The sequence below is a fragment of the Cryptomeria japonica genome, chromosome 1 (genome assembly GCF_030272615.1).
Source record: "Cryptomeria japonica chromosome 1, Sugi_1.0, whole genome shotgun sequence".
NCBI lineage: Eukaryota > Viridiplantae > Streptophyta > Pinopsida > Cupressales > Cupressaceae > Cryptomeria > Cryptomeria japonica.
In genome coordinates this window covers 220,578,905-220,597,342 of record NC_081405.1, presented here as the reverse complement: position 1 = coordinate 220,597,342, position 18,438 = coordinate 220,578,905, and the positions used below count along the sequence as shown (strand labels likewise).

The 18,438-nt window shown below is 36.9% G+C and overlaps 1 protein-coding gene across 1 annotated transcript in view; it reads left to right on the top strand.

Moving 5' to 3' along the window:
* The first annotated feature begins 5,260 nt into the window (after nt 1-5,260).
* Nucleotides 5,261-18,438, top strand: part of LOC131042887 (uncharacterized) — a 32,310-nt gene continuing 19,132 nt past the window's right edge. The window contains exons 1-2 of the mRNA XM_057976217.1: nt 5,261-5,439; nt 5,542-5,659. The gene's annotated coding sequence lies outside the window, so the exon portion shown is untranslated. The remainder of the gene's footprint in view (nt 5,440-5,541; nt 5,660-18,438) is intronic.

The window sequence follows — 18,438 nt, the reverse complement described above, 5'->3', positions numbered from 1 at the left end:
GCTTTTTGCTTCCTAAATATTTATTAAAATAATTTGATTCATTGTGTCACAAATTTATTTTGTCTATAAATTCGACACTCCTAAGTGGAGTCTAATGATTTGGGATCATGTTTGTAGACTTGAATAAAATGGTGCTCTCGATGTTAGACTTTTAGAGTGTAATAGCTAGGTGTTGACACCTATACTTTTCTTAGTGGTATTGTTACAATCAACATCAAGCATGTGCTCCACTTAACACAAATATTTGTGTGATATTGTTGTAGAGGATATTCCACATTCTAATTTGAGTGGAAGAGGATTTATTATATGAAATACTATGAGAATTGGAGCAAATATGGTTAAGAGTGGTCTTTTTTGGATTTTTTCAATTTTAGAAATAATGCTCTTTTTTTGTTGGACTCTCGAGACCTTAATCCCCTCATTCTTCATTCTTTTCCTTTGCCTTCTTGATCTAAGTAATGCTTTTTTAACAATTTATTGCTCTTGTGTGGTTTCATTTTTTTGGTCTTCTCATTTGGTGTGTAACATTCATATTTATTCTTAGAAAGATATGAGTTGTTGGCTTGTCGGGGATTAACAAAATGATTAATATTCTCTCTCTTCAATTTTAGCTAATTGACCTTGCTGTTATATAGAGAAGAGTGATACTCTTGCATGGGGGTATGATACAAAGGGATCTTATTTAGTTTCAAGTGGTTATAAAATCTCATCACAAGAGTGAAATGTGTATGATGATTTTCCTTGGTGGAAAAGATGTGAAATTCATATTACTAGCCAAAGTGAAATGTTTTATTTGGCTTTTTTCTCATAAGAAACGTATCACCTTGGATAAAATTCAAAAACGGGGTTTCAAGGTCCTTCTAGATGTGTTCTATGTGGATCCAATGGGGAGAAAGTATCTCATCTTTTATTTCAATGCTCATTTTCTGTTGGCTTGTGGATACAATGGTGGTCTATTTGGAATCACCCTTTTGTTTATGCTTCTTTTCTATCTGAATTTTGGGCTACTCAGGGCCACCTTCCTACCCTAGCCTTCATTCTTTTGACTATTTGGGACATAGGACCTATTTTCATCCTTTGGCAAATTTGGCTGGAGAGAAATCATGAAATTTTCCGAGGCTATCAAAGTCTTATTGGGTATATTTGGGAAAAGTTTTGTAACTCTCTGAAAGAAACATTATAAGCCAAGTGCTCTTTAGATGTTGTCTTTCTTCTTTAGAGAATACAAATTTTCAAAAGTTAGATTTGGAGAATTTGAATATCTCAACCAACCTTAAGTCTAAGGTCAGATCTTTGAGTAAGGGGAATAGAGTTGGAAAATGGTCTCTTCCTCCTTTGGGATTGTATAAGATTGATATTAATGGTTCTTCACGAGGTAAGCTAGGAGTTGTAGGGATTGGTGGAATTGGAAGAGATAGAATTAGGTTAGTTCCTTTTTTTTTTCTTTAGCTACGAAGATTGGTATAAATAATCACATGGAGGCTCATGTTGTCTTATAGCTATGGAAAAATCTTGTGAGATAGACTAGATAAAGTTTTTTGTGAGATGTATTCAATGGTTTTGGTTTCCCTTTTCAATAATGGGAAAAATCCTCACTTGATTGTTTATACGACTCAATTTTTTTGCTCGACTCAAAATTTTAATTATGTCTATTTTATCCTTATTCCTCATAAGTGGATGTTGATGCTTATTATTGGCTAAATGGGTTTCTAATGTGAATTGTAGCTGAAATGTTATGGACTAGGGATCTCTTTCTTTAGCCCATATTTCACAGCTTCTTTCACTCCTTCATCACGATTCGAGCTAATAAGTTTTTGTCCTGTTCTTGCTATCCTTTTCTTTTTCGTTCTGCTTCAAGGTTTCTAGGGATGGTTCTACAACAAACCTCTTTGAATTTTTATTACTTGGACTTTAACGATGATTATTGCTATTTGGAAATCTTTATGTAATTCTTTTAATTTCTAGTTTAATATAAATTTATCTTTTTTTTCCTTAAAAAATAATTATATTATTTCATTTGATCAAAATAAACTCAAAATTAAATAAGGATAACTGACTGATTCAAAATTCTTATTTGCCTTTTTTGACAAAAAGCCTTAAGCTTAGGCCGTTTAAATGACATACCCTTATATCAACAATTGAGGCAAGAAAATAATGTAATTTGAAGCAAAGATATCCTCGCACCAACTTCAATGTGAAATGGGTTAGTAAAAAGGCCTTAAAAAATGGGAAGAAATTGTATATTTTTTTGCACTATAAAGACATTAGAGAAAAAACACTTTATTAGTACTGGTTATATGCAACACTTTTGCATTTACTTAAGCCTAATTAATCAATTTTTTGCACCAACCAAAAGTGAGTATTACTTTTGTTTTCAAAATAAACTTGATTTTTTATAAAGTTGATATTATATTTTAAAACTAAAAAATATTTATCTACAATATGATTGGGTGAAAAGATTTGGTGTTATAAGAGAAAATTTATAGGAATGATAGATCTTATAGGCTTTTCCTTGCTTTCTTCATAATTAAAAAAATAAATGTCTATTTTAAATATCTTTTTTCATTATTTATTGATAATCTTGTAAATAGAGTAATTTTTTCATATAAATATATAAATTTTAATAATTTTTTTTGAAAATATAGGTAATAAAATTAATTAACTATTGTATAGGGATTCAATTCACACCATTTAAATAAAATAAAATAATAATTTAAATAAATAATTAAACTATTTCATTACAACCATTACACAACAAATATTTCTTTAAAAAAAAAACCCCAAGTATGTATCTTTTATAGTTATAATTTTGTACAATTTTTTTTGGAATCATTATATTCTTCTTTAATATTTTTTAAAAACCATAATTTTCTTTTTAATCATTTTAATATATACAATATAATTTTATAGTTCATTTAATCATAAATTTAAATATTTTCATTTAGTCATTCAAAAATACCTATTTTCACTTTATTATTATTACTTTGATCTGTAAAAGTCTATGTTTGTATTAAAAATATTAAGAAATTACATAATCCTCAAACATCAAATACTCTGAATCCCACAGTTTGATTTTCACAAAACTACATCCCCCCCTCTAAAATTGGATTCTCGACTTCAAACCCAACCCCAAAATAACACAAGTATCTATTACAATATCAAAACCATATACTATAAACCCTAAAAAAGTCTTGCTCGCGGCCTATCCACCCATCGTATACACAAAAAATTAACAGCTTCAACTAAAAACGTACTGCTTCATCTTCTTATCACTCGACATCTCACAACTGATCTAGTAATCTTCCTTACAGAAGACAAATTTTTGTTTTTCCTTTTGAGACTCCTCTCCACCTGAGGCTTGTTCCATTTGTTCATGGTTGTAGAGGTATTCCTTGATGAGGTTCCAACCTCCTCGTGCTTCTGCCTGACAATGTTCTTTGTCGCTGTTCGCTCCCCGTACTAGAAATGGTCTCGATGGTGACAAAAAATCTACATCTCAAACCCATTCCCCACTCTTGGTGATGAAGCCTTCTCCCGATAATGCCATTTCCATCAAGGTCTGCATCTTAAACTTCCAGTCTTCCCTCACAAATTCTCAAATTCCCTATTTCACATCCTCCTTATTACCCAACTCTAAACACCAAGCAAAAAACACTGAGCCCACATCCACGTTCGTGCAATATTTGAACTTAGAATTCATGTATTCCTCCCCCAAAATATTTTCAACAATCGTCAAAAAATGCAAGTCCTCTATCTTAAAAATGTTCATCATCCCATCTTTTGAAATCTTCCCCATAAAGACAAGCTATTTCTTATTCATCAAGAGAGAAAACATAGCCTCAATTATTGCTATGTAAATCCCTGCCAAACCCAAGCTTTCTTTGCAAACACCACACCCATTCTTCCTTCACTACCTTCCAAAAGCAATTGCTGCAAACCTCTTGAGCATGAGCATTTAAAGAAAAGGCATCATTACTTAGACCGATTCCTTCGCTCCGCACGTATTTGCCACCTCTTTCTATAAACTCCTACTTGGTCCTCGTAGATCTCCCAATGGTTGTGTACTACAAACTCCTCTCATCCACTACACTTCACATTCTATTGATTCCTTCCCATGCTTGGATAGACTCCTGTCCGATCAGTCATTTCTTTGATCTATCCAAACTTCACTAACCAGATGCAACCCTCTAAAGTCATTTCACCATTTCATCAAATTAGCATTGCTATTAAGACACCCCCAGTTTGACATTTAGTCCACCTCCTTAATTCCCTTGTGTTTGATGTGTGAGAATTTAAAACTTGGAATTGATTTAATTTGGATTTAATGATCTTTATAAAATTGTTTATTTTCTAATTTTGGGCTTCACCCTTTGCAATTGGTGTTACTATCACCTAGTAATCACCCTCAATGAAGTTTAGAAAAATTGAGAGTCGGCTAGCGAGAGTAATTTCAAGGATAACTATTTGGGCTTCAACATCATTGTTGGTTCCCTCTTCTAGTTCTTAAGCACTAATTGCAAGTTTGTTTCCATCTTCATTCCTTGTCGTGCATCCCACACCCAAAGAGCTAGGATTTCCTTTTGATGCTCCATCAAAGTTGATCTTAATCCACCCTTTCTCTAGCCTTTGCCAAACGACTTTTGCATCTGAAATTTGACTTTGATTAACCCAAGAAGGCCCTTTAATAGACCGTATTTTCACTTTATTGTTTATATTATATAATTATATAACTATTAATAGTTATTTTATTAAGATCAATTGTAATTAATATTACATAAATATAATTAAAATAATAAATTATCTTAAACTAATAATTAATAATTAAGTTTAAGATTAATTTAATTATTATAATTATAATTATAATTATATAGATTTTATAATTAAATTAGAATTATATTTTTAACAAAATGTATATTCTTACTATAATGTTTATATTATAATTATTAATATTATTTAATTGAAGTGAGAGTTATACTTAATATTATAAAAACATAATTAAATAATATAATTTTAAATAACAATAATTTATAATTATAATAATTAAGAATTACAACAAATATTTTTATTACAATAATATAAAAGCAAAAATATTATCACTATGCGACACTTGTTATGGAATGTGATGGCTTAGACATGAATAACAAAACATGTAAATATTTCATAATTGAAATTCAAAAAGCAACCAATATAGGCCTAATTGAAATAAGGAAATATAAATGACAATATTAACTGCCATTTTTATCTTACTTCATTCATTGAGTCACCCGCAAATAACAAAACTGACTTTTAGTTAAGACAAAGAAGACGAGAAAAGCGAAAAACTTACCTATGGGAAGCGGCAAAAATTGGGAGGGACATCATTCTTTAAAATTTTAAGATCTCTCATTCTACTCATCCATTGGTACTTCGGAGCTACAGTTTCACATCGCTTCGTTTCAGGTAAAATTGGCATATATTTAATTTGAATTAGACAATCTGAACAAACAATTCGTAGCAATTTGCAGATGATTTGCTATCCTCACGATAAATTTGTTTTCGCAGTTAAATTTCCGGTGGAAATAATTTCAGTTTCCAGTTACTTACCTCGAGTTTCGCACTCTTCGGTTGCAATAATTGGACGTCTGTTTTCAAGTTTTCGTTTGAGCTTTTAGATTTGTGGGTATGTTTTCATACCCCTTAATGGAATCTATGCCCTACGAAGTTTTCACTTCTAATGCATTGTTTATTTGAGGATTCTCCAATAATGCAATTGAATAAATAAAAGGCCTTGTTATTTAGTCATTCAGTCTAGAATAATATACAAACTAAATCCCATTAGGTTAAACTCTGAGAATATCGCTTCTGTCCGGTCTAGTGCTTTACCAGTGTAAAGTCTAAATTGTCCCCAAATAAGAATACAACAGCTAAGTAGATGGAACGTTTTGCCATTTGGCACTTCAGTTTGGAAGAATGAACAGTACAAATCCCATCGCATATTACTCTGAAAATCCCGGAAGGACAATCAACATGGGTAAATCACAAGCATTGGAGCTCTTGTGAATAGAGCCTGTGATTGAATTAATCATAATATTTATTGCAATGGTCTATATGGCAAGAGAACTTCATTCTCTTCATCCAACAAAAAAGGCTCAAACAAACTTAAGTTGTCAAAATTAATGATCGAGAAGATCCTTATGTATTCGAGCTAATCCAACCTGAAAATGTTTTGCCCTACCTGCTCTATGATCCTAAAAGGATCATATCAAAGGTTTTAGCTTCCTTGAAGGTCCTTGTTTACCAAGTCTACTCATATCTTGTCACCAATGTAGAACTTGTGCGCTACCTATGCTGATTATGTCAGCGTTTATACTTGGTCTAAGACTCCTCGAGTTTCTTTTGTACCCGTAGGTGTATTTGCTTAACCTTGTCAATGAACTTGTTAGCTTTTTCCACTACCGAATCTCCCTCTTCCAGCTCTTCTCTCGACTGTCCCAAACAAGCATTAAGAAGGAATGGTGGCTATTAGCCAAAGCAAGCTTTGAATGAGATAAATTTATAGATGTGTGAATGGTTCTCTTAGAGGAGTGTTGTATGTATGTCAAATGGTAATCCTTAGGATGTCACTGACTGTACCCACAAAATAACTGTACCAAGGTTTTATTCGCTACCTCTGTTTGTCCATCTGTTTGGGGATGGACAGCCACAGACCTCTTCAATGTTGTATCCATCCTGCTCCAAAGAGTGCCCAAAACTTGCTCAAATATTGATATCTCTATCAGATATGACACTCTCAGACGTTCTCTGGAAGCCCAACATTTATCCGTACATGTTTGAAAAATAAGTCAGCTGTATCACTCTTAGTGTCTTTTTGCAAGCCATTAAAACACACATCTTACTAAATTGGTCTACAACAACAAAGATACTTTCCCATGGTTTCTTAGGCACAAACGATGGTTGGTACAGCCCAAGCTTCTGATTGTTGGGCTTGCTTATACTACACAATTGATAACTCGTTATAAACTTGGAAACATCCACTTGAAGATAGGGCCATTATATGTACTGATAAAGATTTGCAACTATCTTGGTCACAGCAAGGCGTCTTGCAACTTGTGGTGAATGTGCCTTTCTCATGTGCAAAAGGCTCCTTTATCTAGGCACACAAAGTTTCCCCACCTTGTAGAGAAACCCTTCTAGATGGTACTAATCAAGTTAAGGCTCAAAACTGATACTCTTATCTTTTATTGCAGACTGCTACACCTCATTTAAATCAATATCATGCATGTAATCTTCACCGTATACTTCCTTTCCGAAAGGCTCCAACATGGCAAACATACTCTGTGTGGAGAGAAGAGGAGGTATAGATAACATATCTGCCACTTTGTTTGTTGCACCACACTTTTTCTGATGACCAAATAAGAAATAATTGTTGCAAACCCTGTCCAATCATAATGATGTGACTGCCGCAACTTAGTTTGTGCATTAAAGTACTATAAGGGAGATGATTTTGTAAGAATTTGACTATAGCAAGCCAAGATCTAGAGGCAATGGAAAGCACAATAACAAGAGAGAACAAAATAGACAAGAACAAACTGTATTCTCATCAAGATGCGAAATGCCCAACTATTGAATCAGCTGGATTAACATACAATGTACATGAGCTTGCTTATAAAGGCAAGGCTATGAGAGCACACGATCATGACATGTAGCCCAATGAGATGCAAGAGTAGGTAGGGGTAGGTAGGAGAAACAATAGATAATTCCACTAAAGGTGGATCACCCACCAAAGGTGGAATTTCTCCTACAACAATATCCCTAGATATGCAATTCCCTAAGTGTCTTATATGCAAATTATTATGATATGCATTATCCTAGGTCGACTTAAGTAAAGTGTAATTACACGAGACATAAATTTCACCAACACCCCCTTAAGTGCAACTTAGGGGAATGTAGACTCAAGTTAACAATGCAAGATGGGTCTCGGCTACTAGGCCATGTTAGGTACCCATCTCTCACAAACGGAGAAAGAGAGAAAAATCCAATGGGAAAAAACTCCCCTCCAAAAGAGAGATGAAAAGTAAAACACACAATACTCTCAAATTTCAATGATGAAGAACAAAACCTCACGTGAGGAAAAAGTCCCCCCCATAAGAGAAAAGAAGAGAGACCATGAAGCCCCCCTGAATTTAGAATCTCTTGCAAAGATGGTCCAATGATGTCGACCAAAATTCCTCACCATTAGGAAGAAATAGAACCAATGTTGCACCAATAATGCCAAAGTATGACAAAACCAGGTACCAATGTTGATGAAGAATGACCGATGAATCACTCACTGCAACAAAATGATGACCAGGCATGGAGACAACTGTTATGAGCATCGATTGGATACTCATCAATGGCAGATTGGTACAATCTAAGTTTCACTGGAGCCATGCACAAATTAGTACAATCTAAGTCTCAATTGGAGCCATGCACCAAGTTTCACAAGATAGTTCCTAATCTATGTAGTACAAGAGGATTACATCCAATATGTCATCAATGACAAAGTATAAAGAAGAATGACACTTTATATTAGTGCGTGTCTCATGCAAGAGAATACATGACATAGTGCAAATCTGGAAACATGAAGATGAAGCCACCAAAAAGATGCCTTGTAGAAGGCTGCAGATGAAATGCCTTTGATTGGAATGTTGCTAAGAAAAATGTAGGAGCAACTGGCCTCCCTGGTTGTTGGTTGGAAGACACTGCAATACATTTATGTAGGTGGACAAGAAAAATGTATTCCCAATTTTGCTTATTTATGAAATGTTTGTTTTTAAAAGACTTATTATTAAAAACATTTATTAAAAAACAATAAAAAAACTTTATTAAACTTAATGAAGAAAAAGACAAATTTTTAAATTTTTGAATAAAAAATCCTATTAAATAAATTCATTTAATAAAATATTAAAAATAACTTTAAAAACTAAAGAAAAAATTTCAATAAAAAATAGTATTTATTTTTTAAATAATATTTGTTTTTTTTAGTTTTTAATTTATTAAAAAAACAATTTAAAGAAAACATTTAAAAAAAAATGATTTTAAAAGTTTTTATTTACAAACTTAAAAAAATGTTGATTTTTTTTTTATTAAAAAGGTTTTGAATTAAAAAAAAAATAGTTTTAATAAACAACACCCCATGGTTGGGCCTATTGCCCCTACCACGATCATGGTCATGACAGGGGGTAGGTACGACCTGCCTCCCTTGCGGGCCGTAGGGCTTGAGAGGGCCTGCAATAACCGTAGGTACCCTGCCATACTACAGGTACATAAGGTTTTTCTAATATTAAAAAACAAAAAAAAAACAATTTCGTTTTTTTTAAAAACAAAACAAATAAATCGCCTCCCAGAAGAATTCAAATTTTTATAATAATCAGACTTGTACTTGCAAGTCCGTACGATGACTAGAGAGGGTATTTTTTTTTTCACCTCAGGGTGACGAGCTCTAATTTGGACAAATGGATAGGTGATCTTAGGGTTTTTGGTCCTTCTGAGCGCAATAGCGATGTCGTATTTGGTCCAAAGTGCTCCAAAATTGCAGATCGCTCTTGGGACAGGTAACCACCCTCCACCTTTAAATGACTCTATATTTGGCCTTTGGTGTTGGATTTGGACAAAACAAAAGGCGATTTTGACTTTCTCGAATCTCCTCAATCCAATGGTAACCTCAAATTTGACTCAAAAGCTCCAATATTAACCTGCAATAGAAAGCTCCAAACCACAAAACCCCAAATTGCATCAAATTTCTCTCAAATTGCAAACCAATGGCACTCTAGTGGCTTTGATACCATTTAAGAATTTGCCTATAGAAAACCAAGATCTAGAGGCAATGGAAAGAACAATAACAAGAGAGAACAAAATAGACAAAAACAAATTGTATTCTAATCAAGATGCAAAAATGCCCAACTACTGGATCAACTAGATTAACACACAATGTACATGAGTTTGCTTATAAAGGCAAGGTTATGAGAGCATACAATCATGACATGTGGCCCAATGAGATGTAAGGGTAGGTAGGAGAAACAATAGATAATTCCACTAAAGGTGGATCACCCAACAAAGGTGGAATTTCTCCTACAACAATATTCCTAGATATGCAATTTGCTAAGTGTCTGATATGGAAATTATTATGATATGCATTATCCTAAGTCAACTTAAGTAAAGTGTAATTATATGAGACATAAATTACACCAACAGATTTGTATGCACAACTGTCTTTTTGCCCATTACATAGTGCTTCCACTTCTTCATTGTTGAAACCAAGGCACAAAGCTCCTTATCATATGTAGTGTAGTTTATGACAGTCTCTATGAACATCTTTGAATGGTAACAAATGACCCTACCTCTTTGCAGCAACAACACATCCATGGCATAATCACTTGCATTCGTTAAAACTTCAAATGGTTGTTGTAAATTAGGGAGTGCTAGTGCCGGTGCCATGCTGATCTTGTGGTTAAGATTTTCAAAAGCACGCATCTATTTGCTTAACCAATGAAACCTCTTACCATGCCCCATTATTGAATTCAATGGGACAACCACATAAGAAATTGCTTTGATGAATTTCTGGAGGCATTGAGCAGCTCCCAAAAAACTCCTTTTTTCCAATATGATTTGGTGTTTAGCCAATTCAAGATTGCTTCAACTTTGGAGGGTTCTATTGTCACCTCACCATTGCCAACAACATCACCAAGATACACCAATGGTTTCTTTGCAAACTCACTCTTTTTAGCATTCAAAAACAACTCGTTCTCCGTAAGGATACGCCAATTGTACACGTGAATTGAACATCAATTGAAGATTTTCCATTTGAGCTAGTCCTCTAGAATATGTGTTTACAAAAATTGTACTCTTCTCACACTCCTCCATGGTGCCAAAACAGACAAAGGTATGAGAAATGAATTGATTCAATGCCAAAAACTTCTTGAATCACACTGTTTATTTGTTGCAAAGTGAAATCATTGATTTTGGAAGTAAGACTTTACTATGGTGTTTGCCCTTTTATTGTGATTTGTAGTCCATTTGCAATGGTGTTCAAGAATTTTCCATGGTAAATAATGAAAAGCACACAAAAAATACTGAGAGGGTGGGGGGGGGGTGTGAATCGGTATCTTGAACTTTTTAAAACACAAAACTACATAATATATAGAAGAGCATACAACAAGATTCAAACACCAAGATTTCTCATGGAAAGCCCTTTCAGGTAAAAAACCACGGCACATTAATTTTTATTCATTGAAATTGGTCACCAACCCAGATTACACAAGTCAACACCAACTCAATGAGAGCACCAACTCTCCTTAAGTCACAAACTTCTCTGATAAAGCACCCACTCCATCAAAATGAGGCACCAACCTCAAAAATTTCTGCTCTCTTCTACATAGCTTCAAAAAGCTGATTTCCAGCCACCATGTGAACTCTGAAAAGATGTTTTTATTTCAATTTGACCCTCACAATCTCATATTTCACTCAATTTGAACATCCAAAATAATCTAAGCTGTGAGCTTATAAAATATTATCATCCCTATAAAACTTTGCTTTAGAAAACACTAAATATGCTGCTCTGTCCTCTTGCAAAAAGTTACACACGCATCCAAAAAATACTATTTTAACTCAATTCATACAAAAATTCCTCTTTACTTGCGTTGCCTTTTCCCCACATTTATACTAGTCGTGGCCTTCACTCATTAACACCTCCAATTCACACACCACGTGAAGCATCTTTCTTCTTGAAACCGTGTTCAAAAGATGACATAGACTTAACTCACATCACCATAATACTTCAAATGAACTTCCTGCTTCAAAGGGCAAATCAAATCAACCACTTAATAACACCAAGTGCATATGTAAGTTGACCCGACCCATACACCCTAAACATAGTCCAATACGTGCCAACATATTTGTATACCAAAAACGTCTCAACGCCTAGAAATTTTCCAGAATAAATAACGCATCACCAACCCAAAAACATTATTGACACTTTCATCAAGAAAATGGCTCAAGAAGTAACACAACCCGTGATCTGCTACTCACACTGTGTGTCGTGTTTTTCATATTAAATGCAGTGTGTTAATTTTTGCAGAAGTATATCCACACATAATAACTTTCCACAATGTAAAGAATATTGTGCCAATTACGTGATTTCTAGAAAGAGCAAAGATGGCAGAAGTTTGCTATATTTTATTTCCAGCCAAGATAGAGGCACTCGCCAATAGAATTCTTCAGAAAAATGTTTCTTTAATGCCAAAACGTTACACTAAACTAAAGCAGCCTCATACACAACATTAAAATGTCTGAAGCCCACACATCAAATAAAGGGAGAGAGAGTTTGATTCAAGGCATTGCTGAAGTGCTAAAATAGGAGGGAAGAAATTAAAGAAAAAAATAATTTCAAGAAAGACACCTCCATTGAGATTTTATAAGGTGAATACACAGTTTTAATAGAATATTAAAATAATGTTAATTTTAGTATTAATGCTCAATAGTGTATATTCTATTTTAGTTAGATCGTCTTCGATCTTCTCAGCAGTTTCTTATTAGAAACTTGCTATTCTTGTAAATATCCTTGTATTAGTTATGGGCGTCTTGCTCATTCTGTTAATCGATCAATTCCTTGAAATCCATATGCTTCTGCATTTGTTTTATGGTATTAGAGCTATAGGAGAAATTTTTTAATTCTAATTTCCAATTAGTGGAAATTTTCGAAATTATTTCTGTTTTTTTTTTAAAAAAAAAAACTAAAAAAAATCCTTCAAGGTTTTTTTTTCTGTTGCCTAGCTCCTGTTTTTCGCGACCTGCAACCTGTGTTGGGCGTCGTTCGGCGTCGTGTGTCTGCAACCTGTGTTCGGCGTGCAACCTATGTTTGGCGTCGTTCGGCGTCGTGCGTCTACAACCTGTGTTCGGCGTCGTGCATTTGCAACCTCCGGCATCATGCGTCTGCAACCATCGGCGTCGCGCGTCTGCAAACTTCGGCGTCGCCACCTCCAAGCGTCGCGACCTGCAACCCTCTGCAACCCGCGACCTGCAACCCGCGCCCTGCAACCCGTGCCCTGCAACCTGCGACCTGCACCTTCGGCGACGCCATTTTTTTGAAGCAAATCATGGATTCCACCACGACCCTCTGCAATTTTCGATTAAGGTGTTAACCTTCCAGTTTTTTATCGAAAATCAATTTTTCTTGCAGATTCTTGGTGGGTTCTTCGAACACCAATCCGGGTAGTTGTCCGTTTTTTCTGGGTGTCTCGATTTTCGTGCCTTAATTTTCGAGCCCGCGGATCCAGATTCTGACAACAGATTCCTTCTGGGTTTTTCGCACGCATTTCTGGGTTGTCTTTAGATTTTTCTTGGTCAGTCGGGAATTTTTTTTAGGAAACGTGCAAATGGCTTCTCTAACCAACCTGATGTTAGAAGGCAGTCAATGCTTTAATGGCAACAATTACAACATCTGGAAACAGCGTATGTTGACCATTTTTGAATATAGGCGTCTTGACCAGCTTGTTTTGGGAAAAGAGCTCAGTCTTGGTACACCTGGTGCAAATCAAGATAAGTTTGATGAACGCAATCGGGAGGCAGTTATGCTTCTCAAACTCTCCGTGACTGATGATCACTTACCACAGATTCCTTCCGGCAAGACAACTTTCGACATCTGGAAGCATCTGAAGGAATTGCATGAGACATCCGACAAGAGCCGAGCATTCTTTCTGAAGAATCAGCTGTTCTCCATTATGATGGACGAACGCATGTCCTTACAAGAACACCTCACGAAGATTAAGGACATTCGAGATCAGCTCGAAGCTATTGGTCGAACTATGGAGGAAGAAGACATGGTAGTAATCACTCTGAAAAGTCTTCCGAAATCGTATGAACACTTCATTGAGACCCTCAATATTACTTCAACTAATGTTGACCTGAAGTTTTTAGAATTGTGCACCAAACTTCTACAGCAGGATCGCTGGAAACAACAATTTGGTAGTGGTACTACGTCAGCCTCCTCGGAAAATGCCTTTACAGCCCAATCCTTTCACAAGGATAAAGGCAAATTTCAGTGCTCTCAGTCTTCTCAGCAGAAAGGCTCTTCTCAGACACAAGATGGTGCTCAGAAGAAGAATGTGTAGTGCAATTACTGTCACAAGTACGGCCATATGAAGAAAGATTGCCGTCAGAGGCTCGCTTTTGAACAAAAGAAGCAGGGAGGGTCACACCAGAAGGCGCATGTTGCTGAACATTCCGAGCAGAAGGAGTCTGCCTTTTATGCCTTTATGGCTAAGAGGTCTTCAGATCATGCCAGGTCTTTTGATTGGTACATCGACTCTGGTGCGTCACGTCACTTTTCTCATCGGCGTGACTGGTTTACAGACTTCTCATCTTTCGGTGATTCCGTTGTATTTGGCGGAGGTGAGGAGTATACAGTTGTTGGCAGAGGCACTGTTCAGATACAGTCTGGTGGCAGGACTCTCCTTTTTCTGAATGTGTACTATGTTCCTGGAATGGAACTTAATCTGCTCTCTGTCAGCCAGATTATGAGGAATTTTCCTCAACTAGATGTGGTGTTCAGTGCTCACAAGTGTTCCATCATTGATCGGGAGACTCGTCTTACTGTTGCTGTTGGTCTAGAGGATCATGGCCTATATAGGGTTCTTGACACTGGTGATTCTCCTGAAGTGGCTCTGGCAGCTCGTGTTTCTCCTCTCAGCACTTTGTGGCATCAGAGATATGGACATCTCAACATTCAGTATCTCTCTCAGCTATCTCGGGAGGGACTTGTTTCAGGGTTACCTGATATTCAGACTCAGCATCTTGGAGTATGTGGCGCTTGTCAAGCTGGCAAACAGCATCGGACTTCATTCCCACATGGAAAGTCTTGGCGCGCATCTAAGGTACTTCAATTACTTCATGTTGATATTTGTGGTCCTATGAATACATCTTCTGTTACTAGTTGCAAATACTTTTTGCTTATTGTAGATGATTTTAGTAGAAAGATGTGGGTGTACTTTCTTAAACATAAATCAGATGTATTTAGTATCTTTCAGAAGTTTAAGTTCTTTGTTGAAAAAGAGTCTGGACATAGTATCATTACTCTTAGGACAGATAACGGGGGGGAATTTTGTTCTTCTGCATTCTCCAACTTCTGTGATACCCATGGCATCAAACGCCAATTGACTACACCCTACACTCCTCAGCAAAACAGTGTTGTCGAGCGTCGCAATCGTACGGTTGTTGAGATGGCTCGCTCTATGTTACAACACAGGAGTGTTCCGAATAAGTATTGGGCTGAAGCAGTATTTACTGCTGTCTACCTACTTAACCGTTCTCCTACTCAGGCTGTCAAGGGGAAGACTCCAGAAGAGGTTTGGTCTGGTCGGAAGCCTAAGATCAGCCACCTGAAGGTTTTTGGCTCTGTTGCCTATGTTTGGATTCCAGATGCTAAGCGCTCCAAGTTGGATTCCAAAAGTCAGAAACTCATGATGACAGGATACAGTGATCACCATAAGGCCTACGGACTGATAGATATAGACACTGAACGTCTTATCTTCAGTTGTGATGTTGTATTTGATGAAGACAGAGGATTCTTTCAGTCCCCTTCTTCTGAGCAGAGTTCTGAGGATCAGCCTCACAGTGTTCTTATTCCATTAGGTTCGCCTGATGGGAGGGATGATGCAGAATCTATTTTCGATGATGCACTACCTGAGTTCCCTCCGGAGAATAATCCTCCTCTTGCTGCTCCTGTTCCTGATCTTGAGCCTCTTCCAGCTCCTCCAGATGTTCGCACTTCTACTCTCCGGCCTAAATGGTGGGCCAAGACCATTGGTGATCTCAGGGATACTGAGCTCATTGAGGGTAGAACCTCTCGTAATAAGAGCAAACAACAACATACAGTCAATTTTGCTCTCATGGCTAACATACATAGTGTTTTTGAGCCTCAGACATATTCAGAGGCTAAAGGTATACCTGAGTGGGAACAGGCTATGGAAGCTGAGTTCCAGAGTCTTCAGAAGAATCACACTTGGGCCCTTTCTGATCTTCCTTCAGGGAAGAAGCCCATTAGCTGCAGATGGGTGTACAAAGTAAAATACAAAGCTGATGGAACCCTAGACAAGTATAAGGCTCGTCTTGTTGCTCGTGGGTTCTCACAGAAAGAAGGCATTGACTACGAGGAGACTTTTGCTCCTACAGCCAAAATGAGTACCATACGGCTCGTTCTTGCCTTGGCAGCCCAGTTCAGTTGGAAAGTCCATCAAATGGACGTCAAGAGTGCTTTTTTGAATGGTGACTTATAGGAAGAAGTCTACATGACGCAACCCCTAAGATTCAAGGTTGCTGGTCAAGAACAGAAGGTCTGTAGACTAGTCAAAGCACTCTATGGTCTGAAACAAGCTCCTCGGGCTTGGTACATGAAAATTGATAAGTACCTGACAGATCATAATTTTCAGCGGAGTCCATTTGATGCAAACTTGTATATCAAGCATTCTAGTAATGATATTCTGTTTGTGGTTGTCTATGTAGATGACTTAATCATTACTGGCAGTTCAGCACATTTGATCACTAGGATCAAACAGGATTTGTGCCGCACCTTTGATATGACAGATTTGGGACTTCTACATTACTGCTTAGGAGTTGAAGTCTGGCAGACTGAGAACGGTTTCTTTCTCTCTCAGTCCAAGTATGCCAGAAGTCTTGTGGACAGGTTCAGAATGCAGGATTGCAAACCTGCCTCTACTCCTATGGAACCCGGGCTCAAACTTTCAGCTCAGTCATCTTCACCAGTTGTGGATGAATCTCTGTTCAGGCAACTAGTGGGCAGCCTCATCTATCTTACTGCCACTAGACCTGACATCAGTTTTGCAGTGAGCTACATTTCACGCTTCATGACAGCTCCCAAGGCTGATCATTGGATAGCAGCAAAGCGTGTGCTGCGTTATGTGAGTGGCACTCCTGATTATGGACTTCTGTACACTCGGAGTTCTGATTCTATAATCAGTGGTTACACAGATTCTGACTGGGCAGGTTCGGTTGATGACCGTAACTCTACAGCAGGGTATGTGTTTAGTTTGGGATCTGGTGCTGTCACATGGACTAGTAAGAAGCAACAGGCAGTGGCTCTCTCCTCGACAGAAGCAGAGTATCGGGGAGTAGTTAAGGCATCTTGTGAGGTGGTTTGGCTTCGACGAATGCTTGCGGATATGCATGTCTCCCGGGCAGGTCCTACTCCCTTGTTCTGTGATAATCAGGGAGTGCTCAAACTCGCCAAGAATCCAGTCTTCCATGAAAGAACCAAGCATGTGGAAACTCATTGTCACTATATTCGACAGCTAGTTGAAGACGGATCCATCCAGTTGCTATATGTTCCTACCTCGGAGCAGCCAGCAGACATCTTCACCAAGCCCCTTGGTCCTGATAAATTTGTAAAATTCAGGGGGTCTATAGGTGTAGTTAATAGATTGAGCATTAAGGGAGGGTAATAGAATATTAAAATAATGTTAATTTTAGTATTAATGCTCAATAGTGTATATTCTATTTTAGTTAGATCATCTTCGATCTTCTCAGCAGTTTCTTATTAGAAACTTGCTATTCTTGTAAATATCCTTGTATTATTTATGAGCGTCTTGCTCATTCTGTTAATCGATCAATTCTTTGAAATCCATATGCTTCTGCATTTGTTTTAAGTTTTACATTAGCAATAGACTTTTTGAATATTCAACCAAATACATGGCACACAATCAAGCAGGTGAAGTAGACAAGCAGATAGGCAGCCAACTCAAATAGACAGGCAAGTAGCTCAAGCTGACACCTAGGCAATTCAATCAAGTAAACAAGCAGCTCAACCTAGCAATTAATCAACTCATTGAAGTAGGCAAGTAGCTCAACCAAGTAGGCAGGAAGCTCAAGCAGCTCATGCAATCAACCAGGTAGCTTAGGCACTCACCCAAGTACCTTAGGCAAGTAACTCAACCAAGTAGGCAAGAAGCTGAAGTAGCTCAAGCACTCAACCATGTAGCTCAATTGAAAATCTAATGAATAATCAGTAACTTGACAAGCATTCATACAACCTTGATTCTCAACATTTGACATCAATACCAAAATATCCAACAATGTCCCCCTTTGTCATTGATGGCAACCCAAACTGAAATCAAAATAGCTCTGAAACAATGTTGCTCCCCCTGACTTACTACTCCCCCTTTGACATCAATGACCGAAACCAACCTGGAAAACTGAAATGGGGCTGAAAGAATGTGACAATGGAAACTCCCCCTGAGTTAGAACAACACTTCACTTAAAAAATGGAGTGAAACCACTCCCAACTTCTTCCTCAAGCATTCAAAAGTATCCCTTGGCAAAGGCATAGTAAACAAATCTGCAATCTGCTCTTTAGTAGAAACATATTCCAACTTAACTTGCTGATTACTAACTTGTTCTCTCATAAAATGA